The following is a 25,544-nucleotide window of genomic DNA, read 5'->3' on the forward strand; positions in this document are numbered from 1 at the left end:
GCAATACTTAAGACACTGAATATGGAAAGTAAATTGCTCATGGGGGAAATGTGGGAAGTTTTTTAAAAATCATATTAAAATGAAAGCACTGGAACGATCCAGCGCCGTCGCTAGAGAGGCAAGAGCTCAGGAAAACAGACTGCGTTCGAACCTTCAGATGCTTATCAATCAAGAAACCCGCAGACCTGGCGAATTCATCGAGGATATCAAGACTATAAAACGCAAGCTAGAATTTATCGACATCGAGCGATACCGCGGTGCTTTAGTTCGAGCAAGAGCTGAGAGGCTGATAAGCGGGGAAACGCCGACGAAAGAGCGTTGGGTGCGGAAAGTTACATGCGCAAAAGAAACAAATACTAGAAATTGAACGTGAAGGCGTAATCACTAAAGAACAAAAACTAACGAAATAGTTAAACGTTTTCGGAGTACTATAGTGCATTGTTCGCTAGAAGCGTGGTTGACATCGAACTTTTCAAAAGCGAGTTCCTTGCCTTGATAGCACGGCTGGACAACGAAACGAAAGAACTCTTGGAGCAGCCTATCACCGTTGACGAGGTGAACTGTGCGATAGAGAGCATGACTTGTGGAAAGTCGCCGGGCCCGGATGGCTTGGTGCTTCGTTTATAAAGCTTTCAAGAACGCCCTGTCGCCGATTCTAACCAATATTTACAATGAAGCTTACGAAACAAAGTTTATACCCCCGTCCTTCTCTACAGCGCACACCATACTAGTACATAAATCTGACGATCCCGTAAAATACGTAACGTAGGCTGAGCGGCCTATCAGCTTAACTAATAGTGATTATAAAATTTTCATGTAAGTTTTAGCTCAAAGACCGCAAACTGTAATAACAGAGATAGTAGGGCCACACCAGACGTGTGGCATCAAAGGACGTTCGATTAAAACGAATACAAGCATCGCCCGTTCATCCTGGAATGCTGTGATGTGACAGGTGCTGGAGTTGCTATGCAGATAGACTTCGAAAAAGCTTTTGATAGGGTTCCGCATGACGTTCTGTTCTGCGTGCTAGACCATGTCAATGAAGGCCATGTTATTAGAGATGGAATCGCAATGACGTACAGGTCGTGCACTACGCAGTTGATAGTGAATACAGTGGTCAGTGAGCGTATACCAGTGCCACGATCTCTGCGTCAAGGGTGCCCTCCTTCAGCATTACTTTTTGTTCTGTATGTTGAATCATTTTGCCAGTGCATTATAAAGAGCGAACAGATACATGGTTTTAAATTACAACAAGTAGAGGTGCGTTTGTTGGCCTACGCCGATGATACTGCCACATTTTGTACAGACTACGACAGCATTCTGCATGTTGCTAAAACGGTCAAGTCCTTTTGTATTGTAAGTGGAAGCGCTGTGAACTGGGGAAGTGTCTCAGGTTCTTGCACGGTAAATGGCCGTCTACCCCAGACACGTTCGCCAACTTAAGGTTTGTTACCACTCCCGTTAAGTATTTGGGTGTGCCGCTGAGCAATTACATTGACAGTGAACCACATTGGCATGATGAGATCGATAAACTACGAGAAAAGCCAATAACTGGAACTGATGGAACCTGTCAGTCTTCGCTAAAGCTACAGTATGTAACTTATTCTTCATAAGTAAACTGTGGTATGTCATGCAAGTGATTCATTGTTCGAGAATGAATGTCCAAAAGCTCCACCGCATATTCGCAGTGTGTATTTGGGGCTCCACGTGGGAACGAGCTAGCAGAACAAATCTGTTTATGCGAGTCCGTAATGGTGGGATTGGTTTAAGCCATTTGTACTTGCGCCAAGTAGTCATCGTTTTATTTCTTAAGGGATGTGGAACACCCCTTCCTGCGGACAATGTGCCAGCTGCGATTAAGTCAGGCCTTACCTGACTTCGTTGTTTCGACAGAACACGTGCACGGAAGCATTCGCGGTTTCCTTAAAGAAGTAGATATGTCTGCGCGCTTTTTGTTCACTCGTTTTTCGTTGAGCTATTTAAGTGATGTAAGTAGGAAAAAGTTATACAGAGACGTGCGTGAAATGGTGCTACCTATGCCACTGTACAGAACTCAGTACAGTACAACAAAGGGAAAAGAGTTTTCAAGCGTGTAAAAGAATGCCTGTGCCAGCAGGTGTGAAAACTTTCTTCTTTCGTTTACACACTGGCATGCTGACTGTGAAGACATGGATGGCCGAAAGGGGATTTTTCTGACCCTGGGGCGTGCAGTGTGAAATATGTAAAAGAGATGAAACAATTGATCACGTGTTTTTAGAATGTTGGGATGCAGTGTTTCTGTGGGATATACTGCAGAGAACACTTAAGAAAGATTTTCCCCTGCACCCCCAAGGAATCAGGTTTTTGGCAATAGACAGTGAAGGTGGCGTACCCTGTGACTTGATTATGCTATTTGTACTGCACAGTGTCTGGAGGTCAGGGTGTCGGAACGGAACGAAAACCGAAAACGAAAAACGAAAAAAAAAAAAACGATTTTTGAGCGGAACGAAAACGTAACCGAAACTTTATATATTTCGTTCCGGAGTGAAACCGAAATTTTTTCAATCGTTTTTCGGTTTACGAGAAAACTTCGCGATCCGGAACAACTGAGCTCGTGCAATGTGAGCATATCTCAGGGTATAGTATTAGCGCGTACCTCAGGCAGGAATTCCAAAGCAAAGATATGTTGAAATTGGGCGAAAACGAAAACAGTGGCAACCAGAGATGTCTATATTAACGCAAGTGGACTTTTGCGCACCTGTAACGCAGGCCAAAGTGGAGAGGGCATTGTCGGCGCTGAAGTTTGTTACAGCGAAAGCTATTATGCGATCACAACAGCCGATTTTTGCGCCATAGTTGTCCGCCGCCGCCGGAGTCCGTGACTGTTATCGCGTGAAATAGAAAAAAAAATGAATGAGAAACAAATTTCTAGGGTCGGATGGGATTTTAACCCGCGCCCTCTGCGTGGCAGTATAAGGTCTTTCACCACAATGTCACGCTGGTGCTTGTAACTCCTTCGCAAAGATACTCTATACAGGCGTCATGTCGGGCAAGGAATCGTGTTAACCTTTCAGCCCTGAATTTTTATTTTGGTCAGGGACTTTTTTTCTGCGTGTTTTCCTAATAGTTATGACCTCAGAAGACCACAAACGAAAAATTCAGCCAGTGGTGCAAGTATTAATGGATTTACAGACATGACATCAGATTAGGTCATCAGGGCTCAGCGGTTGTGAAATGAGAAAAATAGCATCTTTTTTCCGGCTATTCACTAGAGTACAAAATGTGAACCACGTCTCATTTTTCAGTGTGAAACTCATTAAAACAGCCTCGGTATGTTGACCCGCAAATGGAGCTTACTCGCCTCAGCTGACCCGCCTCGGCATCACCCACGATGTAGATGTAGATGTAGATCCTGTTCTGCTGGCTCACACCCACTCAGGGGGATTGGCCAAGAATCGGGTAGCTTAAAAAAATTATTTAAGATCTAGTGATACTTCGGTCAAGCTTCTTCTTCGCGGCTTCTAGCTCCGCAAGCATGTCACCATTTTGGTGTCAATGGCAGTGGGATCATTGGAGAAGTATTCCCCCAAGAATGGGCAGTTTTGGTTTCATTTCCGAGTTGCTAGGGGAAATGTTTTGTGATGGTGCCAATTGACACCGCCAGGGCCGAAAGGGTTAATATGTAATATAGCGTGGCAGAAGAGTGAAATAACAACCAGTCATCACACAATGCTAACAGCGCTAAGTGTGGTGTTTAGTGCTTTCCACCAGTGTTGCGGAGTTGCCACTCCAGAAGTGAAGTGACTCCGAAACCATTCTACATTTTCCCGACCCCGGAATGGAATGGGGACAACGCTTGGAGGAATGCAATGGGAATGGAATTAAGCGCCTTTTACACGCAATTGAATGGGAATGGAATTACGTCTTTTTACAAAAATAGAGCACGTTTTCGTCTACCTGCTGTTTTTCAAACTTCAAACACTAGTAAGTCAGCCTCGAATTTAACAATAAAGCAGTATTTTTAAAATGGCTTGGCTGATTACAAGCACGGTACATTTATAAGCAACGCGCCTACTAAAAAGAGAGACATAAGTTAGTGTACAAACAAATGCATATCCCAGCAGATACTGAAGAGAGAAACAAACTATACCCCTGCGCGTTGGTTCGCATTGATGCCCCCACACGAAAGTGGCGAATACTCTATGCACAGCCTGATCTTTATCTCACGAGCAGTTTAGTACCTGTCACACGTAAATAACCTTTGCGACAAGGAAGAGACTGCATACCTGCGCACAGACGAACACAAAGTTCTCCTCACCCCATCCATGTTTGCGAGGCGCGCTTGACAACCATCAGTGCTGACGAGCAGTGTGGCCCAGTGAGTGTTCCGTATTCGATGCAAAGGCACAAGGTGCCCGAGGTGCACTGTTACAACTAATACCAGCAGATCTAGAGGGTTTTGTTCCCCATTAGCCAAATCTTAGTTTCTCCATATTCACGACCGCTCCAGACGCGTGGTAAAACTGCTTAGTCTTCTTGAATACTACTTTTTTTCAGCATAAAAATACGCTATGTCGTCATTTTAGCATTACCACATTTAAGCTTAAACATTAAAATATCACCATTCGTTAAAACATTCTGACCATGCAAATACTATAGGTAGCGGAAGAACTGCCCCTATGAGAATTAGTACAGTGGTTGTACTGCACGAGATGTCACCAAGCTACTATCCCTCGACCTTGGTAATGTGTTTTGCGTACTTTTGCAGTTCTTAATGCATCTGATGGCATCAGCTTTATGGGGCGTTCATTCTTAACTCTATAAAACTATCAAGATGCATTTCCTACTTTGAGGAATTACAGGAATGGAATTGAACTGCACGGCCATTCCCGGAGTGGGAATGGGATAAGTTTTTTCATTCCGAGGAATCGAAAGGAATGGAATAGCAGCAAGTCCTAATTCCCCGGAATGGAACAGGAATGATATGAAGGCTCCCATTCCGCAACACTGCTTCCCACCCACTGCAAAGTGCTCAGCCATAATTCCTCATCGTCATTAGCCACAGCACAAAGTGCACATGCCTTACAGATGTGTAGTGGGTACCACGATTGTCTGAAAAATGACGAAAAATTGCATAGTGGGAACTTCGCTACTTCAGAAAAATTACCATGATTTATGGCGTAGTGAGTACCTTGCATGTGTACTTGTATTAGTTGCCCCAAGCCCCGCCACGGTGGTTTAGTGCCGCGGCGGCTGCATTTTCGATGGAGGCGAAAATGTTTGAGGCCCGTGTACTTAGATTTAGGTGCACGTTAAAGAACCCCAGGTGGTCAAAATTTCCGGAGCCCTCCACTACGACGTCTCTCATAATCATATTGTGGTTTTGGGACGTTAAACCCCAAATATTATTATTATTAGTTGCCCCAAGAGACTCTACAACGGGTTCTACAAAGTCCGCTCTTCCAGCTTTCGCCGTGACTGCGCTGCGTGTTCCGCGCAGGCCTGGCGTTACTTTTATCAGAACAGTGGTCTCGGACATCATAGAATACACTCAGTGACGTGCTGCTTCTGAGATCGTGCTCACTCCCTTGACACAAAGCACTGAGCCCACTAAAAAAATAGCATTTGTCTTTTGAGAAAATAAATAAGTACTATTACTTTGAAATTAATACTGCTTTGTGAAAGGTGGTAGGAATTCGTGGTAGAGTTGCTTCCGCTCCTCTGAAGAACGTGTTTTACCCTTGTCCCACTTTCCAAAGAGGAGGGCAAGTAACTACATCACAAATCCAATGTTTTTTTTTTGTATTACCTTAACTTCACATTTTTGCGTAAAAAACATTACGAACCGTTACGGAACATTTTTTTTTTCGTTCCGGAACAGAAACGGAACGGAACTTTTTGCGGTGGAACGAAACAAAAACCGAAACGAAAAACATTTCGCTGGAGGTGCCCTGTGGCAGTGCGAAATGTCGATGTTGGAGCAATATCGGCAAGTGAATATTTTAAGGAAAGCCTTCACAGATTTGTGGAAGAGCAGAAGTCTCAACCCAACGTACCGGAATGGTTGCCGCAAGTAGAACTGTTGTTGATTTAGCGCTAATTTTAGTACCACGTTCTCTAAGACCAGAGAAAGTTTTTAACTATTCACCCTTTTTATTATTGTATTGTTAACCAATCTGTATGTACTGAAACTGGAAATGAAAAAAAAAAAAAGCCTCTGTGGCGCAATTGGCTAGCGCGTTCGGCTGTTAACCGGAAGATTGGAGGTTCGATCCCTCCCGGCGACGTTGTTCTGTTTCTCTTTTTCCCCTTCTTTTTAATAATAGCTTTTGAAGAGTGTGATCAACTTGTCGACACAGTATGCGACCGCCGCCTCCGTGGCGCAATTGGCTAGCGCGTTCGGCTGTTAACCGAAAGGTTGGAGGTTCGATCCCTCCCGGGGGCGTTGTTCTGTTTCTCGTTTTCCCCTTCTTTTGAATAATAGCTTTTGAAGAGTGTGCTCAAGTTGTCGAGACAGTATGCGACCGCCGCCTCCGTGGCGCAATTGGCTAGCGCGATCGGCTGTTAACCGAAAGGTTGGAGGTTCGAGCCCTCCCGGGGGCGTTGTTCTGTTTCTCCTTTTTCCCCCTTCTTTTTAATAATAGCTTTTGAAGAGTGTGCTCAAGTTGTCGACACAGTATGCGACCGCCGCCTCCGTGGCGCAATTGGCTAGCGCGATCGGCTGTTAACCGAAAGGTTGGAGATTCGATCCCTCCCGGCGACGTTGTTCTTTCTCTTTTTCCCCTTCTTTTTAATAATAGCTTTTGAAGAGTGTGCTCAAGTTGTCGACACAGTATGCGACCGCCGCCTCCGTGGCGCAATTGGCTAGCGCGTTCGGCTGTTAACCGAAAGGTTGGAGGTTCGATCCCTCCCGGAGGCGTTGTTCTGTTTCTCGTTTTCCCCTTCTTTTGAATAATAGCTTTTGAAGAGTGTGCTCAAGTTGTCGAGACAGTATGCGACCGCCGCCTCCGTGGCGCAATTGGCTACCGCGCTCGGCTGTTAACCGAAAGGTTGGAGGTTCGATCCCTCCCGGGGGCGTTGTTCTGTTTCTCTTTTTTCCCCTTTTTTTAATAATAGCTTTTGAAGAGTGTGCTCAAGTTGTCGACACAGTATGCGACCGCCGCCTCCGTGGCGCAATTGGCTAGCGCGATCGGCTGTTAACCGAAAGGTTGGAGGTTCGAGCCCTCCCGGGGGCGTTGTTCTGTTTTCTTTTTTCCCCTTCTTTTTAATAATAGCTTTTGAAGAGTGTGCTCAAGTTGTCGACACAGTATGCGACCGCCGCCTCCGTGGCGCAATTGGCTAGCGTGTTCGGCTGTTAACCGAAAGGTTGGAGGTTCGATCCCTCCCGGGGGCGTTGTTCTGTTTCTCTTTTTTCCCCTTCTTTTTAATAATAGCTTTTGAAGAGTGTGCTCAAGTTGTCGACACAGTATGCGACCGCCGCCTCCGTGGCGCAATTGGCTAGCGCGTTGGTTAACCGAGAGGTTGGAGGTTCGATCCCTCCCGGGGCGTTGTTCTGTTTCTCTTTTCCCCCCCTTCTTTTTAATAATAGCTTTTGAAGAGTGTGCTCAAGTTGTCGACACAGTATGCGACCGCCGCCTCCGTGGCGCAATTGGCTAGCGCGTTCGGCTGTTAACCGAAAGGTTGGAGGTTCGATCCCTCCCGGGGGCGTTGTTCTGTTTCTCTTTTTTCCCCCTTCTTTTTAATAATAGCTTTTGAAGAGTGTGCTCAAGTTGTCGACACAGTATGCGACCGCCGCCTCCGTGGCGCAATTGGCTAGCGCGTTCGGCTGTTAACCGAAAGGTTGGAGGTTCGATCCCTCCCGGGGGCGTTGTTCTGTTTCTCTTTTTCCCCCCCTTCTTTTTAATAATAGCTTTTGAAGAGTGTGCTCAAGTTGTCGACACAGTATGCGACCGCCGCCTCCGTGGCGCAATTGGCTAGCGCGTTCGGCTGTTAACCGAAAGGTTGGAGGTTCGATCCCTCCCGGGGGCGTTGTTCTGTTTCTCTTTTTTCCCCCTTCTTTTTAATAATAGGTTTTGAAGAGTGTGCTCAAGTTGTCGACACAGTATACGACCGCCGCCTCCGTGGCGCAATTGGCTAGCGCGTTCGGCTGTTAACCGAGAGGTTGGAGGTTCGATCCCTCCCGGGGGCGTTGTTCTGTTTCTCTTTTTCCCCCTTCTTTTTAATAAGAGCTTTTGAGGAGTGTGCTCAAGTTGTCGACACAGTATGCGACCGCCGCCTCCGTGGCGCAATTGGCTAGCGCGTTCGGCTGTTAACCGAAAGGTTGGAGGTTCGATCCCTCCCGGGGCGTTGTTCTGTTTCTCTTTTTTCCCCCTTCTTTTTATAATAGCTTTTGAAGAGTGTGCTCAAGTTGTCGACACAGTATGCGACCGCCGCCTCCGTGGCGCAATTGGCTAACGCGTTCGGCTGTTAACCGAAAGGTTGGAGGTTCGATCCTCCCGGGGGCGTTGTTCTGTTTCTCTTTTCCCCCCCTTCTTTTTAATAATAGCTTTTGAAGAGTGTGCTCAAGTTGTCGACACAGTATGCGACCGCCGCCTCCGTGGCGCAATTGGCTAGCGCGTTCGGCTGTTAACCGAAAGGTTGGAGGTTCGATCCCTCCCGGGGGCGTTGTTCTGTTTCTCTTTTTTCCCCCTTCTTTTTAATAATAGGTTTTGAAGAGTGTGCTCAAGTCGTCGACACAGTATACGACCGCCGCCTCCGTGGCGCAATTGATTCCACTTCCGGCCACCGTAGTGAACGGACGCGGAATGTTGTGCTCCTCGAAAGGGGCGGTTTCAGCGGCCCAGCCGGGTCGCGGCATCAGGTTTAACGATACGAAGACGACACAGGACTACCAGATTATATTGCCCCAGTTGCCTACAGGTTTGACCGTAACCACCACTGTCTTTTTGCACGCGGACGTGAAAGCGAGGCCATATCGAGTCGAGCATTTCCGTGATTCTTTAGACCGTTTGCAGTTAATGCCGGAAGTGGTGGCTCTAGGAGCCTATCAAATGAATCACGTATGGGCGATTACCTTCAAGGACGAGAGTGCTAAAAAGAAGATATTATCGACCGCAGCATTCACAGTCAAGGATCACAGGTGTGTTGTGATAGATCCCAGCAATCAAGACGTCAGGATGAAGCTGTACTGGCTTTTGCACACCACACCAGACGAGGACGTAAGAAGCGCCCTGGCGCCTTACGGTACCGTAAGCGAAATTTCACGGGAGAAATGGCGTGTGCAAGGCTGTGCTGACAAAGGATCTCACACGCGCTCTGGCGTCCCTTCTCTTGAAGGCAGGATACACTGTGGAAGACCTGCCGCATCAGCTCCGCGCGGGGAGGACCACGCACTCGTGCACGTTCCTGGCAGACCACCGCTCTGCCTCGCGTGCCGTCGGCACCGGACACCAATAAGGCGCGAGTGCCGAAGTACCACGCTGTGGGCTCTGTCGTCGCTATGGCCACGACGAGACCCATGTGCGTGCGTAGCTACGCCAATGTGACAGGGTCTGGACGAAAGCGACGCCGTTGACGAGCACCTCATGGACCAGGCTGACGCGGAGGCGACCGTGTCGGGGGGGTGGAGGACTCAGCGAAAACCTGATAGCGAGCCACAGAGCGGAACTTTCTGAAAAGAACGTGGGCCGTCAAGACGAGCGACGCGGCCGCACCCGCCTATGAGCACGAAGAAAATTGCAGACGCTGACACGGACACCAACAAGACAAGTACTACCGCAGCACCGCAACTAACAGAGAAGAAAGCCATCAGGAAAGCACCGACATGGATTGCGACCAAAAGACGGTCGTAAAGAGACCGCGTGAACAAACCGAGGAAGACGGCACACCAGACGGAGGCTGCGCAAAAGAACCACTCCCGAAACACGCCGGTTTTCAGGCGACTTCCAATGAAATTCAAACCCAAGGTGCCGCTAGACAAGAGGTACGGCACCGCCAGCAGACCCGCCTTAGCGGGGATGCTGACTGCAGACTTCGCGACAGAGCCTGGAACGGACGGGCAGCACAGTGAACTCTTAAAATGTTGTGCTGCTAGAGGAGACGCTTGTCTTCGCCTGAAAAGACGAGACCACCTGACGTGGAGAGTCCCGTTGGCCGCAAGTCTTCTTCCTGACGTGATGGGCCCCTTCAAACGGTGTGAGTTCTGACCCCCTGCAGTCGGCATTAACGATTCTGCTGTGGCCCTGAAAGTAGCCACCTTAAATATTCGCGGATTAACTTCTCAAAAACGACAAGCGCAGTTAAAACGAATACTGACTGATAATGACATTGATATTCTAGCGGTGCAAGAATAAAAAAATTGACAGCGAAGAACTAACTGAACGGCTGGCGAATAATTACAAAACAAACTATAACATATGTGTGTGTCATGCCAATGGCAGGTCTGGGGGTGTCTGTTATTTTTAAAACAGTCTATGGGTATTAGTGAGGAAAAAGTCATTACTTCCGATAATGGGCGACTTGTACTTTGCGATTTACTTTTTGTAAAAAAAAATGGCGAATAACTTTGTGTGTACGCGCCTAATATAGCTTGTGAAAGAAAATGTTTTTTTGACTACGTAGACACTTTTCTAAGATGCGATCGTGTTGTTGTGGTGCTCGGTGATTTCAACTGTGTGTGCATGCCCGAAGACAGTGTGAAAAATGTTCCAATACGCGACAAAAGTGCATTACAGCTTGCTGCAATAACTGATGAATATGGCTTGGTAGATGTAGGGTATGTATTCCGTGGCAGTCATGTGCAGTTTACACATTACCAGCAGCAAAGTCACGCCAGACTGGATAGAATGTATATATCTGGATGTATTGTACCTCTGTGCACAAACTATGCCGTGAAAAATCTTAGTTTCACTGATCACCTCTCTCGTAACGATCGAAATTGGCAAGAAAAGAAAAACTACGAAGTTTAACTGGGATTTATGGAAGTTGAATGAAAAACTCTTGGAGGACGAGATGTTTGTGAAAGTAGTAGGCAAGAAAGCTGAAGATGCAATTCGTAATGGAAGCACAAGTTACATAAGCGTCTGGGAGCAATTTAAAAATGAAGTTAAAATGTACGCAATTGAAAGGTCAAGTGTCATAAGATACAAGGAAAAGCAAAAAGAAAAAGAGCTGCAGAGCACACTGGAATATCTACTGAATGCAGATAGCACTATTCCCGGATTGTTTAGCAAAGAAAAAATTGGCCGCGTATCTGCGTGCTTCGCTGCAAATGTCGTCTAAAGACGATAGAAGAGGCGCTGCGTGAGATATGGACGCCATCTGGCAATACGTCGGGAAACATGAGTGCTGTGTTGCGGGCTGGTAGTCCCGGCGCAGCGGCAGGCGAAGACAGGCGGTGACCAACGCGACCGGTGGGGACGCCGGCCAGCCCGAACACGCTATTTGGCGCGATGCGCCGAATGAGAAGAAACGTCCGTACTCAACGAGTACTCTCCACAAACTCTCTTACTTACACGTCGCCTGGGTAAAACAGGAATGCCAGACCGGCGCCCCCTGTCATTCGTACAATGCAATACTGAACCGAAACACAACATGAGCTTGTGCAGAGGGCACGGAGGAAGACAAATTTCAGCGCAGACGCATTTTCAGCGCACCTTAAGAAACTAGGGTTGTAACATTGTAGGGCGAGTAGGGCCAGAAGGACCGTCACGACGAAAACCTGCCTCCTCAGTCGTATTCGCCTGGAACGTTGGTGTGGCTTCGCGTTCCCTCCTCCGCTCCTGGCCTTTCCACAAAGCTACTGCCTAAGTACAAAGGCCCATACCGCGTCCTACGTCAAGCATCCCCAGTCATCTACGGACCGCCGTCGTCGCGGCCGTGAGACTGTTCACGTCGATCGACTGAAGCCGCATTATGACCCACCAGTTGTACCAGTTCCTTAGGTCGCCAGGATGGCTCCTTTTCCGCGGGGGAGTGATTTGTAACATGGTAGGGCGCAGACAAGAACGCCTGCGAAAGAAGAAGACGAAGACGGTTGTTGTTGGCGCTCGCGCTTGCTCGGCTTGCACCGCTGATCGCTTCAGCTGTGGCAATCTTTTAATAAACGCGTTACTGTCTCAACGTTAAATGCATACCATCAAGGTCTTTAAAATTGCGTATCTATGTATTTTCTATTAAAGGAACACACCACCTAATCCTTACCTAATGATGTTACGCCTCATATATGCGTAATATTTACTTTTGATCGACAACGTTCACAAGTATGAACAGTCGTACCTGTTCAAGATGGGTGGGCGGTAAGCAAGTGGTTCAACTTTGGCCGGTTGGCTGAATCGGGTGACGTGCCGACAAACAGAAAGACAGAAAGACAGACCAAAATTTCTGCGTTTAAGTTCCCCAAGAAAGACTATCGTCTTTAATAAAGGAAGTTAAAAGACAGATGGAATGCATTACGGAAGAACGATATAAAGGGGCAGTAATAAGGGCACGTGCTGAACGTTTCACAATGGGCGAAGTGCCCACAAAACGAGTGCTTGCGGAAGAAAAACGATATGCAACAAAAAAAGAGATTAAAGAAATACGCTACGAAGGTGAGCTTTCTTCGGAGCAGCAAGTTATCGAAAAAGCTTTCCTTGAAACGTACCGAAGACTGTTGGGCGGTAAAACGGAAGTGAAAGAAAAATTCATAGAAGAATTTTTGTCACTTATGCCGAAATTGGAAGATGACGTCAGAGATGCGCTGGAAACGCCCATAAAGATAGAAGAAGTTGGGCAAGCAATCGAAGACCTTAGTAAAGGCAAGTCGCCAGGACCTGATGGCATAGGGGCAGGATTTTACAAAACTTTCAAAAGTGAAACTACGGTAATGCTTTATCACGTTATTACTGAAGCATATGAAGTTAAGCAACTGCCTCTGTCCTTTAGGGCGAGTCACGTCATACTCATACCAAAAACTGAAGACGCAGAAAAGTTGCAGTGTGTGGAAAACTATAGGCCCATAAGTCTTACGAATGTTGACTATAAAGTTTACATGAAAGTTCTGGCAAAGAGACTACAATCAGTAATTACGAGTATTGTTGGTGCGCACCAGACGTGCGGTATAAAAGGACGAACCATTTTTAACAATATTCACACGGCGAGAACCATTTTAGAATGTTGTGATGCAACTAATGGCCACATAGCGATGATACAATTAGACTTGCAGAAAGCCTTCGACAAAGTGAGTCATGAAATATTATTTGCGCTATTGGATCACACTAATGTTGGTGGAGTAATACGAGAGGGTGTGAGAATGGCATATCAGAACTGCTATGCTAAACTCGTGATTAACAAAAAACTTAGCGCTAGCATAGCTGTGACATCTAGTGTGCGGCAAGGATGCCCTTGTTCCGCTCTGTTATTTGCCATGTACTTAGAACCCTTTTGTTTAAAATTGATGAGCAACACAAAAATAACAGGATACCAGTTCTTGACACATGAAGTAAAAGTTTTAGCGTACGCAGATGATATCGCGATATTTTGTGAAAATAAGAACAGCATACAGGAGGCGATAAGAGAAGCCAGAACATTTTGTGCCTATACTGGAAGCGCCATCAGCTGGCAAAAGTGTTTGGGTTTTTGGCATGGTGAGTGGAATTCCAAACCAGAGTACTTTGAAGGGATCACATTCACCACCACGCCGTCCAAGTATCTCGGAGTGCCTTTAAAATATTATCAAGAAACCACTGAACAATGGGCTGATGAAACTGAAAACATTCGGGCAAAGGCAACCAAGTGGGGAGGATGTGACCTTTCGATCTTTAAGCGCGCAACAGTGTGCAACGTGTTTCTTGTAGCAAAAGTTTTTTACATGCTACAGGTATTATGTATGTCTCGAATATGTGTACAAAGGTTGCACAGAATATTTGCAGTGTTTATTTGGAAGTCTAGTTGGGAACGAACTGGCCGAATTAATCTTTTTCACAAGCTTAAGAAAGGGGGAGTGGGATTGTCGCATTTATTCCTCAAGCAGGTTATTCTAAGATTTTTTTACTTAAGGGATCAAAATGATGGATTCTTGCGTGCGGTGATGCAAGTGAGACTACGTGATAAGCTACCACAGTACATTGTATCATCGTATTCTCCAACGCAGGTAGCGGTGAGAGGTTTTTTAAAAGAAGTTGTATATGCCTTTCAGTTCCTACAAGTGCACTTTTCGTTAGAGTATTTGTCATCGGTAACCAAAAAACAACTGTATAAGGATTTAGTGAATATCATGTGCCCAGTGCCTGTATACCGTAATAGGTATGTATTAGGATCTGAGAAAGATGTGTTTAAACGTATTAACAGAATGCCTGTAAGAGCGTCAACTAAAACCTTTTTCTTTTTGCTACACACTGGCACGCTCCCCGTTAAACCATGGCTAAAGATAAGGGATTCTATCTACCATGGGGTGTAAATTGCTTGATATGCAATAAGCCGGAAACAATCGAACACATTTCTTAGATTGCTTTGATTCTGTGTTCATGTGGGACATCCTCCAGAGAACTTTAAAAAAAGATTTCCCACTTACGCCATTCGGAATACGCTTTTTGCCTTGGGAACAAACAGGGGATGTGCCATGTGATATGATAATGCTAGTAACCATGCACAGTGTCTGGAAAACCAGAATGGATATCAGGCATGAAAATGAAGCACCAAAAGCCGCCAAGGTATACCTTCATGAATACTTGTTGTACATTAGAGATGTGTTATACGAACTTCCTGAGCCACCTGACTGGCTACCCATGATAGAAAAGCTGCTCACAGTGAAATATTATTAAATTAGTTACACGGGACAAGATGTCAGTCCCGTTTTTAAAATGTATATTTGAACATGTTGTGAAGTGTTGAATTCAAAGATAAGAATTCCTATGTAAAGTGTGTCTTGACCAAAGCAGGAAATAATAAAAAAAAAAAGCCTCCGTGGCGCAATTGGCTAGCGCGTTCGGCTGTTATCCGAAAGGTTGGAGGTTCGATCCCTCCCGGGGGCGTTGTTCTGTTTCTCTTTTTTCCCCTTCTTTTTAATAATAGCTTTTGATGAGTGTGCTCAAGTTGTCGACACAGTATGCGACCGCCGCCTCCGTGGCGCAATTGGCTAGCGCGTTCGGCTGTTAACCGAAAGGTTGGAGATTCGATCCCTCCCGGCGACGTTGTTCTGTTTCTCTTTTTTCCCCTTCTTTTTAATAATAGCTTTTGAAGAGTGTGCTCAAGTTGTCGACACAGTATGCGACCGCCGCCTCCGTGGCGCAATTGGCTAGCGTGTTCGGCTGTTAACCGAAAGGTTGGAGGTTCGATCCCTCCCGGGGGCGTTGTTCTGTTTCTCTTTTTTCCCCCTTCTTTTTAATAATAGGCTTTGAAGAGTGTGCTCAAGTTGTCGACACAGTATACGACCGCCGCCTCCGTGGCGCAATTGGCTAGCGCGTTCGGCTGTTAACCGAAAGGTTGGAGGTTCGATCCCTCCCGGGGGCGTTGTTCTGTTTCTCTTTTTTCCCCTTCTTTTTAATAATAGCTTTTGATGAGTGTGCTCAAGCTGCCGACAGCGTATGCGACCGCCGCCTCCGTGGCGCAATTGGCTAGCGCGTTCGGCTGTTAACCGAAAGGTTGGAGGTTCGATCCCTCCCGGGGGCGTTGTTCTGTTTCTCTTTTTTCCCCTTCTTTTTAATAATAGCTTTTGAAGAGTGTGCTCAAGTTGTCGACACAGTATGCGACCGCCGCCTCCGTGGCGCAATTGGCTAGCGCGTTCGGCTGTTAACCGAAAGGTTGGAGGTTCGATCCCTCCCGGGGGCGTTGTTCTGTTTCTCTTTTTCCCCCCTTCTTTTTAATAATAGCTTTTGAAGAGTGTGCTCAAGTTGTCGACACAGTATGCGACCGCCGCCTCCGTGGCGCAATTGGCTAGCGCGTTCGGCTGTTAACCGAAAGGTTGGAGGTTCGATCCCTCCCGGGGGCGTTGTTCTGTTTCTCTTTTTTCCCCCTTCTTTTTAATAATAGCTTTTGAAGAGTGTGCTCAAGTTGTCGACACAGTATGCGACCGCCGCCTCCGTGGCGCAATTGGCTAGCGCGTTCGGCTGTTAACCGAAAGGTTGGAGGTTCGATCCCTCCCGGGGGCGTTGTTCTGTTTCTCTTTTTCCCCCCTTCTTTTTAATAATAGCTTTTGAAGAGTGTGCTCAAGTTGTCGACACAGTATGCGACCGCCGCCTCCGTGGCGCAATTGGCTAGCGCGTTCGGCTGTTAACCGAAAGGTTGGAGGTTCGATACCTCCCGGGGGCGTTGTTCTGTTTCTCTTTCTTCCCCCTTCTTTTTAATAATAGCTTTTGAAGAGTGTGCTCAAGTTGCCGACAGCGTATGCGACCGCCGCCTCCGTGGCGCATTCTGGTTCCAGCAGCCGTGCTGAATGGATCGCAGGGTCATGGGCTCCGGCGGAGTGGCGACAGCGGCCAGTCTTAGCCGCGGAAACAGGAACGGAGATAACGAATACCACTTTATTTTGCCGCAACTGCCAAAAGGACGACTTGTTATCAACACCGTGTTTTTACACGGTGATGTACGAGCGAGGCCGTACAAGGTCGAAGATTTCAGGGACGCATTGACGCCAACGGGCCTGCTGCCGGATGTGGTAAGCCTCGGTGCGTACCAGGTTAACCACGTGTGGGCGGTGACATTCAATGATGCCGCTCCCACGAAACGCCTGCTCGCCTTGAAGGAGCTGCAGGTGAAGGGGCGTCGCTGCGTCGTCGTCGACCCACAGGACCAGCAGGTGCGGCTGCGAATACACTGGCTGCTTCACGAGGTGAGCGACGAAGAAGTACGGACGGCGCTTTCGGCAAGGTGGTGGAGGTGAGCCGTGAGCGGTGGCGTGTCCCGGGCATGTCCGAAGGGTGTTCGACCACAAGAACAGCCCTCCTGAAGCTGAAAAGCGGCGTCAAAGTCGAAGACCTCCCGCACCAGATCAGGATCGATGGAGAACTGGCCTTGCTGGTTGTGCCAGGTCGGCCGATGCAATGCTTGCGCTGCCAAGGCACAGGACACGCCCGCCGAGAGTGCAAGGTCCCCCGTTGCTCACGCTGCAAACGCTTCGGACACGTCGAAGCCGACTGCTTTAGAACCTACGCCAGTGCAACGGGGCCAGCGATGAACGAGGCGATGGCGGAGCACGTAATGGACGCGGCCGAGGCAGAGGACGCCGCCAAAGGGGTCGGAAGCCCAGTGGTCCCTGTGACTACTGGAGGGGTGGCGCCGGGGGACACACCCAAGGACCCGGAGGCTCTCCAGCATCTGACTACACCGGCCAGCGCCCCGTCAGCGGTCGGGCCCAAGCGGGTCGAGAGGGACGTGGTTCCAGTGGGGGCAGCCGACACGACGGAGGGTCAGGGAGAGACGGCGGCGGACAGCGAGGACGAGATGTGCGTGACCAGCGCCACGCTAAAGCGTCCACTCGACGACTCGGGAGAGCAGGACGGGGCGTCGTCGACCAACAGCCAGGAGCCGCCTGCGAAGGCGCCGCAAGGGAGGCGGCTTAGTATCAAACCTAAGCCGAAAGTCCCTACCGACAGGAGACTGGCGGACAAGGTGAAATAAAATAGCGGCGGGAAGCAGGATGGTCCTGGAGGCGGCTAGCCGAGGGCTGGTCGTGAAAGGTAAGCACCATGCTCCGGGCCTACTCCTTTAGCGAATAAGTCACCATGGCACTGACTCCGCCATTCAGCATAGCTATACGCTTAACGTCAGAGGGTTGGCGGCTAGGCGTAGGCAAAGTCAGCTCTTGCGGTTGCTCACAGACCAAGACATTGACGTCCTAGCCGTCCAGGAAACCAAGGTAGACGGAGAGGAGGAGACCGGGAGCATGGTGCGCCGTTTCACTGAGCGATATTACGCGGTCGTAAGCCACGCGATGGGAACGTCCGCGGGTTGTGTTCTTTTTGTGAAAAAATTGCAAAGCCTTCTTGTGCAAAGTGTTTTTTCATGCCAGTCAGGCAGAATTGTTTATTGTGACTTTGTATATGGTGCCACTGAATTCAGAGTAATATGCGTATACGCACCGAATAGTGTAGAAGAGCGTGCTCAGTTTTTTTCTAACCTGTTTCAGTGGACAAAGTGTGATAAGAGGGTGGTTTTGTTAGGGGATTTCAACTGTGTTTTAAGTGCTCGCGATAGAGTCAATAGCACTGGCGTTCGTGAGAAAAGCAGTGACGTGCTAGGCAGATTAATAAACGAAAATGACTTGGATGACGTGTATGAATGTGTCGTAGCAAATCGCGAAGTGATGTACACGCGATTTCAAGGCAATAGCCATGCGCGTTTAGATCTCATATACCTATCCCTAGATATTTTGCCTATGTGTCACGATTTTTCGGTTGAGCCAGTGTCGTTTTCAGATCACTGTTTGGTTGTGTGTCGCATAGGCATGAAGAAACAGCGTAAGGCTTTCAACTGGGATTTATGGAAACTGAACGCATTGTTATTAAAAGACGAACCATTTTTAGAATCAGTGCACGAGACCATTATTGAAGTGCTCATGGAAAAAACGGAAACTGTAGCAGAGAAATGGGAGTGTTTAAAGCAGAAGGTGAAAATGAAAGCGCTAGGCAGATCGAGCGCGCTAAAATTCGAAGCGCAAATAAAAGAAAGAAGTCTGAAGAAAACACTGCAGCAGCTGATAGCCCTAGAAAGTCGGGAGCCTGGGACTTGTAAAGACGAGTTGCGCAGTGTCAAGGAAAAATTAGAACAGTATGACAGAGAGCGTTATCAAGGCGCCTGGGTTCGCGCTCGAGCAAATGATCTTGTCGCGGGGGAGACGCCCACTAAAAGGGCGCTTGGTCTCGAAAAAGCGCAAGGACGCCGAAACCACATCGATAAGGTCTGTTGCAACGGGACTCTCGCGAGCGACAATGAAACCATCGAACGGACATTTTTGCGTATTATCAGTCACTTTTTGCAGTTCGAAAAGCGAATGTACATGGTTTTAAAGAAGAGTATCTTAAGCGCATGCCGCGGCTTAGTGACGACGCAAAAAAGCTCTTGGAAGACAAAATAACGGAAGGCGAAGTGGAGCGCGCGATTGGTCATCTGAACCCCGGAAAGTCACCGGGACCCGATGGCCTAACCGCTGCGTGGTATAAGACGTTTAGAACAGAACTGTCCCCGGGGTTAGCTGAGCTGTTCAATGAGGCGTACGAACAGAAAACTCTGCCACCCTCCTTTAGCAAAGCGCATACGATATTAGTACCTAAAACGGACGAAGGGGAAAAACTTAAGCTGGTGACATCGTATAGGCCCATATCGCTGACCAATGTTGACTACAAGATTTTTATGAAGGTTCTCGCAGCGCGACTTCAAGGGGTCATTAAAGAAATTGTTGGAGAGCACCAAACTTGTGCAATCAAAGGCAGAACTATTAGCTCAAACATTCACAAGATGCGGTGTGTGCTAGAGTGTTGTCACGAGGAGTTACTTGGCGTTGCTGTGCTCCAGATAGACCTGGAGAAAGCTTTTGTGTTGCGCATGATATTTTGTTTGTCATCTTAGATCATATTAATGTTGGTTCCATCATCAAGGAGGGAGTGGCCTTGGCGTACCAGAACTGCACAACACGTTTAACTGTTAACAAGTCTTTGGGGGCCCCCATTCACGTAATGCGTTCTGTGCGTCAAGGCTGCCCCCTCAGTCCACTTTTGTTTTGTATTTACATCGAAGCGATGTGCTTAGCGATAACTGAAAATGAAAAAAATACGTGGCTTCAGCTTGGCGGCAGTGGAAGGTAAGCTGCTGGCATATGCAGATGACATTGCGGTGTGTTGTACGAACGAAGAAACCGTAGAGGAAACGATAAGTGTTGTGAAACATTTTTGTAGCGTCACAGGGAGCCGCGTAAACGGGGGGAAATCTCTTGGGCTTCGGCACGGAAGGTGGCCTTCAAAGCCGGACCATTTTGCGAATGTGCACTGGACGGAAACACCGACAAGGTACCTCTGTGTTCCCCTTGAATGTTATAACGGCAGCGAGGAGTATTGGTCGCGTCAAACAAAAGAGACGAAGGAAAAAGCAGACAGGTGGAAAGGCATGAACCTGTCTGTTTTTGCTAGGGATACTGTATGCAACATGTTTATCACTAAACTGTGGTACGTAATGCAGGTGCTACGTTGTTCAAGGATCAACGTGCAAAGGCTGCACAGAGTATTCGCAGTTTTTATATGGGGCTCGGAATGGGAAATGTGCAGACGGACCAATTTGTTCAGGCGCGTGAAGGACGGGGGTCTCGGTTTGGCGCACCTATTTGTGAGATAATTAGTAAATAGATTTTTGTTTTTCCGTGACGTCAGGGATCCGTTTTTGCGTACGGTATGCCAGCTCAGGTTACCAGAACTTGTTGTCACTACGGATAGCAGGCCCGTGACGTTGCGTGGCTATCTCAGGGAAGTGGTAGACAGTGTACGTTTTTTATCTGTTCGTTTTTCGTTGGATTATCTGGCAAGTGTTAGAAGGAAATAATTGTACAAAGATGTATGTGCTATGGTTTTGCCAGTACCATTGTACAGGGCCATATACAGTGGAAGACCGGGACAAAATGTACTGAAGCGGGTGAGAAACATGCAGGTACCTACAGGGGTGAAAACATTTTTCTTCGAGTTACACACAGGAACACTATCAGTAAGGACTTTCACAGAGGAACGGGGCTTTTTTACACCATGGGGGTCACACTGCTTGATATGTAAGAAACCAGAAACAATAGGCCTGTACGAATTCAGAGTAATGCCATTCGGTCTGTGTAATGCGCCTGCAACGTTTGAGCGCATGATGGACAGCATTCTACTTGGCCTAAAGTGGCAGATATGTTTGTTACCGTGATGATGTTGTCGTGTTCTCCCCAGATTTTCCTACACACGTCGACCGTTGGCGCACGATTCTTCAGTGCCTTACTAAGGCAAACCTTCAGCTTAATCTGAAGAAGTGCCGCTTCGGGGCTCGCCAACTCACTATACTTGGTCATGTTGTCTCAAAGGATGGAATTCTTCCAGACCCGGACAAACTTCGTGCGGTCGCCGAGTTTCCTAAGCCGACTACACTCAAAGAACTGCGGAGCTTCGTCGGCTTGTGCTCGTATTTTCGTCGTTTCGTCCGTAACTTTGCGTCGATTATAGCACCACTTACGAAACTACTTGCTGGCCCTGCTAATCTTTCCAGTTGGATCCAAGCATGCGACGAAGCCTTCGACACATTGCGCCGCCTGCTTACGTCACCACCCATTCTGCGCCATTACGACCCCACTGCTCCGTCCGAAGTGCACACAGACGCTAGCGGCGTCGGTCTTGGCGCAGTGCTCGCGCAACGTAAGCCCGGCATTCCAGAGTACGTCGTCGCATATGCTAGCCGCGTGCTCACAAAAGCAGAAACCAACTACTCAGTCACCGAGAAAGAGTGCCTCGCAATTGTGTGGGCATTAAGCAAGTTTCGTCCTTACTTGTACGGACAGACTTTCGACGTCGTAACCGACCATCATGCACTCTGTTGGTTAGCTTCTTTGAAGGATCCTTCCGGTCGCCTTGGACGTTGGGCTCTTCGCCTACAAGAATTTGACATCCGCGTCGTCTACCGATCTGGGCGAAAACATTCTGACGCGGACGCGCTCTCTCGACCGCCAGTGCAATCTAGTGAAGACCCGCATTCAGAAGCTGCCTTTCCCGTCACTGCCGTTTCCGTCACGAACATGTCATCTGAGCAGCGAAAAGACCCATGGATTGCCTCTTTCCTCAACGTCCTTTCCGACTCTTCAACGTCTGCGTACCCACGTGCTCTTCGTCGCCAAGCCACACATTTTGAGATACGAGACGCGTTATTATACCGAAGAAATCACCAAGCAGATGGTCGCAAATAGCTCTTGGTTATACCAAGCCACATGCGATCTGACGTATGTGCATATTTTCACGCTGACCCGCAACATGCTCACGCTGGCGTGTTGAAAACATGCCAACGGCTCCGCCAGCGTTACTACTGGCGTGGCATGTACACCTTCGTCCAAAAATATATTCGATCATGTCCATTGTGCCAACAACGAAAGTCATTTACCCATTCACCCGGATTACTGCAGCCTCTACCGTGTCCGGCACGCCCTTTCGACCGTGTTGGCATTGATCTATATGGACCGCTTCCTTACACCGCAGCTGGCAATCGATGGATAATTGTCGCCGTAGACCATCTAACGAGATACGCTGAAACAGCTCCGCTACCTTCAGCCGGTGCTCGTGACGTAGCCAACTTCGTCTTACGTCGCTTCGTCCTGCGTCATGGTGCCCCACGCGAACTACTCAGCAACAGAGGGCGCGTGTTTTTATCCGAGGTTCTTCAAGAACTCCTTCGCGCATGTCGCACGGTTCACCGCACCTCTACAGCCTACCACCCGCAGACCAACGGTCTCACTGAGCGCTTCAACAGAACGCTGGGAGACAACATGCTCGCGATGTATGTTGATTCTGATCAGTCAAACTGGGATGTGGTCCTCCCCTTTGTAACATGCATATAATACGGCAACGCAGTCAACGACGGGCTTCTCGCCTTTCTTTCTTCTATATGGCCGCGAACCGTGCGCCACCCTTGACACTATTTTGCCGTATCGTCCGGACGCCTCCGAATTCAGCCCTGTTTCTGAAATTGTGCAGCACGCTGAAGAGTGTTGTCAGTTGGCCCGCTCATTCACCTCGGACAAACAGGCCCTCGAAAAAGAACGCCATGACCGCGACCAGCAAGTCGAGACTTTCGCCGTAGGTTCGCTCGCTTGGCTCCGACTGCCCTTCCATTCCCCTGGCCTGTCGTCCAAGTTTGCCCCCAAGTATCACGGTCCTTATCGCGTCGTGGAACGTCGATCACATATAACATACGTGATTGAGCCAGTCAAGCCATCTACAGACAGGCGCCGGCTTGGTCGGGAGACAGTCCACGTCAGTCGCCTCAAACCATACCACGACCCCTTCGTTCTGTCGTCACCTTGATTCGCCAGGATGGCTTTCCTTTGTCGCCGGGGTGTTGTAAGGAGGAAGAAGAACAACATGCCGCAGTGGGACACCACATCAACTGGGAGAGCCAAGCGCGAGCTGTTGGTGCCAGCGCTGCGATTCTTGTGTCGGTTGTCGCCGCCCGCTTTCAGCGTCCATAGGCATCCCGCCCAAGTGCTACTTGCGCCAATAAACCCCGTATCACATGTTTTTTTTGCATTGTTGGGAAGGGGTACATTTTTGGGACATTTTGCAGAGGACAATAAAGAAGGATTTTCCACTGGATCCACACGGGATAAGGTATCTCGCAGTAACGAAGGATGAGGGGGTCCCATTTGATGTAGAGATGTTGACCGGTCTCCACTGTGTATGGCGTGCGCGAATGGCCGGATACCACTTCGACCCGGATGGAAAGCCAGCAGTAATTTATTTCAGGCAAAGCATGTCTGCATTCATTGAGTGTAACAAAATACAGGAGATCGAGCCAGAATGGTTGTCAAGGTTTGAACCTCTGGCCACCCTAAGTATTTTTAAGAGGACAACATAAGTCCAAATGGGACTGATGGCAATGCTTGTTCTTTTTATTGTATTACGTGAGTGTGCAATGATTGCCCTGTACAATGTCCAAGCCAGGCAATAAAAAATAACAAATAATAAAAAAAAAGCCGCCTCCGTGGCGCAATTGGCTAGCGCGTTCGGCTGTTAACCGGAAGGTTGGAGGTTCGATCCCTCCCGGGGGCGTTTCTTTCTTCCTTTTTTTCTTCTTTATAATAAAAGGTTTTTGAAGAGTGTGCTCAAGGTGCCGGCCGCGTATGCTACAGCCGCCTCCGTGGCGCAAGATTCCACTTCCGGCCGCGCTAGCGATAGGACGTGTTTTCATGTGCTCCGTAGGGGCGGTGACAGCGGCTTTGAGCCGCGGAAACAGGATGGAGAGCAGCAGTTCTCAGGATTACCAGGTGGTTCTACCGCAGTTGCCCACAGGTCCGTACGTTTTAAATACTGTTTTTCTGCACGGGGACATAAGAGCCAGGCCGTACCGGGCCGAAGATTTTCGTGACACGTTGGCCCGTCAGGGATTGCTGACCGAGGTCGTGGCCCTCGGAGCGTTCCAGATGAACCACGTGTGGGCGGTGACTTTTTCAAGTGCTGAAGCGGTGAAAAAGGTACTGTGCCAAGGTGACTTGAAGGTGAAGGACCGAAGATGCCTCGTCGTGGGCCCGTGCAGCCAGGACGTTCGTCTTAAGCTCTACTGGCTACTGCACAACATTCACGACGCGGAAGTTTGCTTGGCACTAAGCCCGTATGGGAAAGTGAAAGAAGTAACCCGCGAACGCTGGCGCATTCAAGGCATCCAAGACAAGGGATCATCGACGCACACTGTTTGCCTGAAGTTAAAGCCGGGCGTGACTGTGGATGATTTACTGCATCAGCTACGCATCGGCGGCATCATGTCGCTTCTGGTCGCACCCGGACGAGCCCCGTTATGCCTGCGATGCAACCGAACGGGACATATAAGAAGAGACTGTCGAGTGCCCCGCTGCGTGGTGTGTAAACGTTTCGGTCATGAAGAAAGCGAATGCGTGCGAACCTACGCCAATGTAGCTGGCCCTCCGAAAGGTGATGAAGTAACCCGCGAACACTTAATGGATGAAGGAGACGCTGAAGAAGCCGCCAGTGGATCAATGATGGCGCCGCAAGCTACAACTCCGGAAACAGTGGTGCATGCGGCGGACAAAGAAACCCCGAAGTTGCCTCCGAAGATGGCCAAAGTCGACACCGATGAAAAGACAGACAGGAGCTCGGAGAGGGATTTGAAGATGACTACCGATGAGACGTCGATGGACACAAGTGGAGCGCCGTTAAAACGAACCCTTGAAGAAGACCCTCAAGGAAGTGTGGGTGATACCAGCACGAAGGAATCGATGCCAAAGACGCCATATCGTCGGATGACCTTGAGGCCGCAGCCTAATTTGCCAGCGAGCCGGAAACCGACGGACACAGCACCAACTTAGAAGGTCTTTCTTTTTCTTTTTTTTCTTTCCTTTTTTTCTTTTTCTTTTCATTTCCTTTTTTTTCATTCTTTTACATTTTCGACCGTAAAAGGTATTTCGTATCACGTGCTAAGTAACGGGCTTGTGTGTAGCTCTGTCCGCCTCTTCGTCACAACAAAATGATTCGCATAGACAAGCCCTTGCGATTGGCTACTATCAATGTAAGGGGACTGTCAGGACGAAGGAAGCAATATCAGCTACGACGCCTTCTTGACGATAAAGATCTTGATATTATTGCATTGCAAGAGACAAAGATAGAAAGTGAGGAAGGGACGGACAGAATGGTAAATCTTTTTACGTCGCGCTACCTTGTGTGCGTATCTCATGCATGCGGAAGAGCCGGCGGCTGTGCACTCCTGATTATAAAAACGTTGGGTACAACAATTGAAAGTGTTATAACGGATGAAAATGGACGCCTGGTTGTGTGCGATTTATTGTTATGTGCAATGAAGTGGCGCGTTATCTGTTTGTACGCTCCGAATGGAATAAGCGACCGGACGAGCTTTTTTGA

At 48.4% G+C, this 25,544-nt stretch overlaps 21 non-coding genes across 21 annotated transcripts; all 21 read left to right on the top strand.

Annotated features, from left to right (window-relative positions):
* The first annotated feature begins 6,350 nt into the window (after window positions 1-6,350).
* Trnan-guu (transfer RNA asparagine (anticodon GUU)) lies at window positions 6,351-6,424 on the top strand. The gene has a single exon. It is a non-coding gene; the product is annotated as a tRNA-Asn (tRNA).
* An 84-nt stretch (window positions 6,425-6,508) lies between these two features.
* Window positions 6,509-6,582, top strand: Trnan-guu (transfer RNA asparagine (anticodon GUU)). The gene has a single exon. It is a non-coding gene; the product is annotated as a tRNA-Asn (tRNA).
* Window positions 6,583-6,824: 242 nt separating this feature from the next.
* On the top strand, window positions 6,825-6,898 carry Trnan-guu (transfer RNA asparagine (anticodon GUU)). The gene has a single exon. It is a non-coding gene; the product is annotated as a tRNA-Asn (tRNA).
* An 84-nt stretch (window positions 6,899-6,982) lies between these two features.
* On the top strand, window positions 6,983-7,056 carry Trnan-guu (transfer RNA asparagine (anticodon GUU)). Its single transcript has one exon. It is a non-coding gene; the product is annotated as a tRNA-Asn (tRNA).
* Window positions 7,057-7,140: 84 nt separating this feature from the next.
* Window positions 7,141-7,214, top strand: Trnan-guu (transfer RNA asparagine (anticodon GUU)). The gene has a single exon. It is a non-coding gene; the product is annotated as a tRNA-Asn (tRNA).
* An 84-nt stretch (window positions 7,215-7,298) lies between these two features.
* Window positions 7,299-7,372, top strand: Trnan-guu (transfer RNA asparagine (anticodon GUU)). Its single transcript has one exon. It is a non-coding gene; the product is annotated as a tRNA-Asn (tRNA).
* Window positions 7,373-7,612: 240 nt separating this feature from the next.
* On the top strand, window positions 7,613-7,686 carry Trnan-guu (transfer RNA asparagine (anticodon GUU)). The gene has a single exon. It is a non-coding gene; the product is annotated as a tRNA-Asn (tRNA).
* Window positions 7,687-7,772: 86 nt separating this feature from the next.
* Trnan-guu (transfer RNA asparagine (anticodon GUU)) lies at window positions 7,773-7,846 on the top strand. Its single transcript has one exon. It is a non-coding gene; the product is annotated as a tRNA-Asn (tRNA).
* Window positions 7,847-7,933: 87 nt separating this feature from the next.
* Window positions 7,934-8,007, top strand: Trnan-guu (transfer RNA asparagine (anticodon GUU)). Its single transcript has one exon. It is a non-coding gene; the product is annotated as a tRNA-Asn (tRNA).
* An 86-nt stretch (window positions 8,008-8,093) lies between these two features.
* On the top strand, window positions 8,094-8,167 carry Trnan-guu (transfer RNA asparagine (anticodon GUU)). Its single transcript has one exon. It is a non-coding gene; the product is annotated as a tRNA-Asn (tRNA).
* Window positions 8,168-8,251: 84 nt separating this feature from the next.
* On the top strand, window positions 8,252-8,326 carry Trnan-guu (transfer RNA asparagine (anticodon GUU)). Its single transcript has one exon. It is a non-coding gene; the product is annotated as a tRNA-Asn (tRNA).
* A 243-nt stretch (window positions 8,327-8,569) lies between these two features.
* On the top strand, window positions 8,570-8,643 carry Trnan-guu (transfer RNA asparagine (anticodon GUU)). Its single transcript has one exon. It is a non-coding gene; the product is annotated as a tRNA-Asn (tRNA).
* Window positions 8,644-14,916: 6,273 nt separating this feature from the next.
* On the top strand, window positions 14,917-14,990 carry Trnan-guu (transfer RNA asparagine (anticodon GUU)). The gene has a single exon. It is a non-coding gene; the product is annotated as a tRNA-Asn (tRNA).
* A 244-nt stretch (window positions 14,991-15,234) lies between these two features.
* Window positions 15,235-15,308, top strand: Trnan-guu (transfer RNA asparagine (anticodon GUU)). The gene has a single exon. It is a non-coding gene; the product is annotated as a tRNA-Asn (tRNA).
* An 86-nt stretch (window positions 15,309-15,394) lies between these two features.
* On the top strand, window positions 15,395-15,468 carry Trnan-guu (transfer RNA asparagine (anticodon GUU)). The gene has a single exon. It is a non-coding gene; the product is annotated as a tRNA-Asn (tRNA).
* An 85-nt stretch (window positions 15,469-15,553) lies between these two features.
* Trnan-guu (transfer RNA asparagine (anticodon GUU)) lies at window positions 15,554-15,627 on the top strand. Its single transcript has one exon. It is a non-coding gene; the product is annotated as a tRNA-Asn (tRNA).
* Window positions 15,628-15,712: 85 nt separating this feature from the next.
* Trnan-guu (transfer RNA asparagine (anticodon GUU)) lies at window positions 15,713-15,786 on the top strand. Its single transcript has one exon. It is a non-coding gene; the product is annotated as a tRNA-Asn (tRNA).
* An 86-nt stretch (window positions 15,787-15,872) lies between these two features.
* On the top strand, window positions 15,873-15,946 carry Trnan-guu (transfer RNA asparagine (anticodon GUU)). Its single transcript has one exon. It is a non-coding gene; the product is annotated as a tRNA-Asn (tRNA).
* Window positions 15,947-16,032: 86 nt separating this feature from the next.
* Window positions 16,033-16,106, top strand: Trnan-guu (transfer RNA asparagine (anticodon GUU)). Its single transcript has one exon. It is a non-coding gene; the product is annotated as a tRNA-Asn (tRNA).
* An 86-nt stretch (window positions 16,107-16,192) lies between these two features.
* Trnan-guu (transfer RNA asparagine (anticodon GUU)) lies at window positions 16,193-16,266 on the top strand. Its single transcript has one exon. It is a non-coding gene; the product is annotated as a tRNA-Asn (tRNA).
* Window positions 16,267-23,649: 7,383 nt separating this feature from the next.
* Window positions 23,650-23,723, top strand: Trnan-guu (transfer RNA asparagine (anticodon GUU)). Its single transcript has one exon. It is a non-coding gene; the product is annotated as a tRNA-Asn (tRNA).
* The last annotated feature ends 1,821 nt before the right edge of the window (window positions 23,724-25,544 follow it).

This window comes from Rhipicephalus sanguineus, chromosome 1 (assembly GCF_013339695.2).
Source record: "Rhipicephalus sanguineus isolate Rsan-2018 chromosome 1, BIME_Rsan_1.4, whole genome shotgun sequence".
Classification (NCBI taxonomy): domain Eukaryota; kingdom Metazoa; phylum Arthropoda; class Arachnida; order Ixodida; family Ixodidae; genus Rhipicephalus; species Rhipicephalus sanguineus.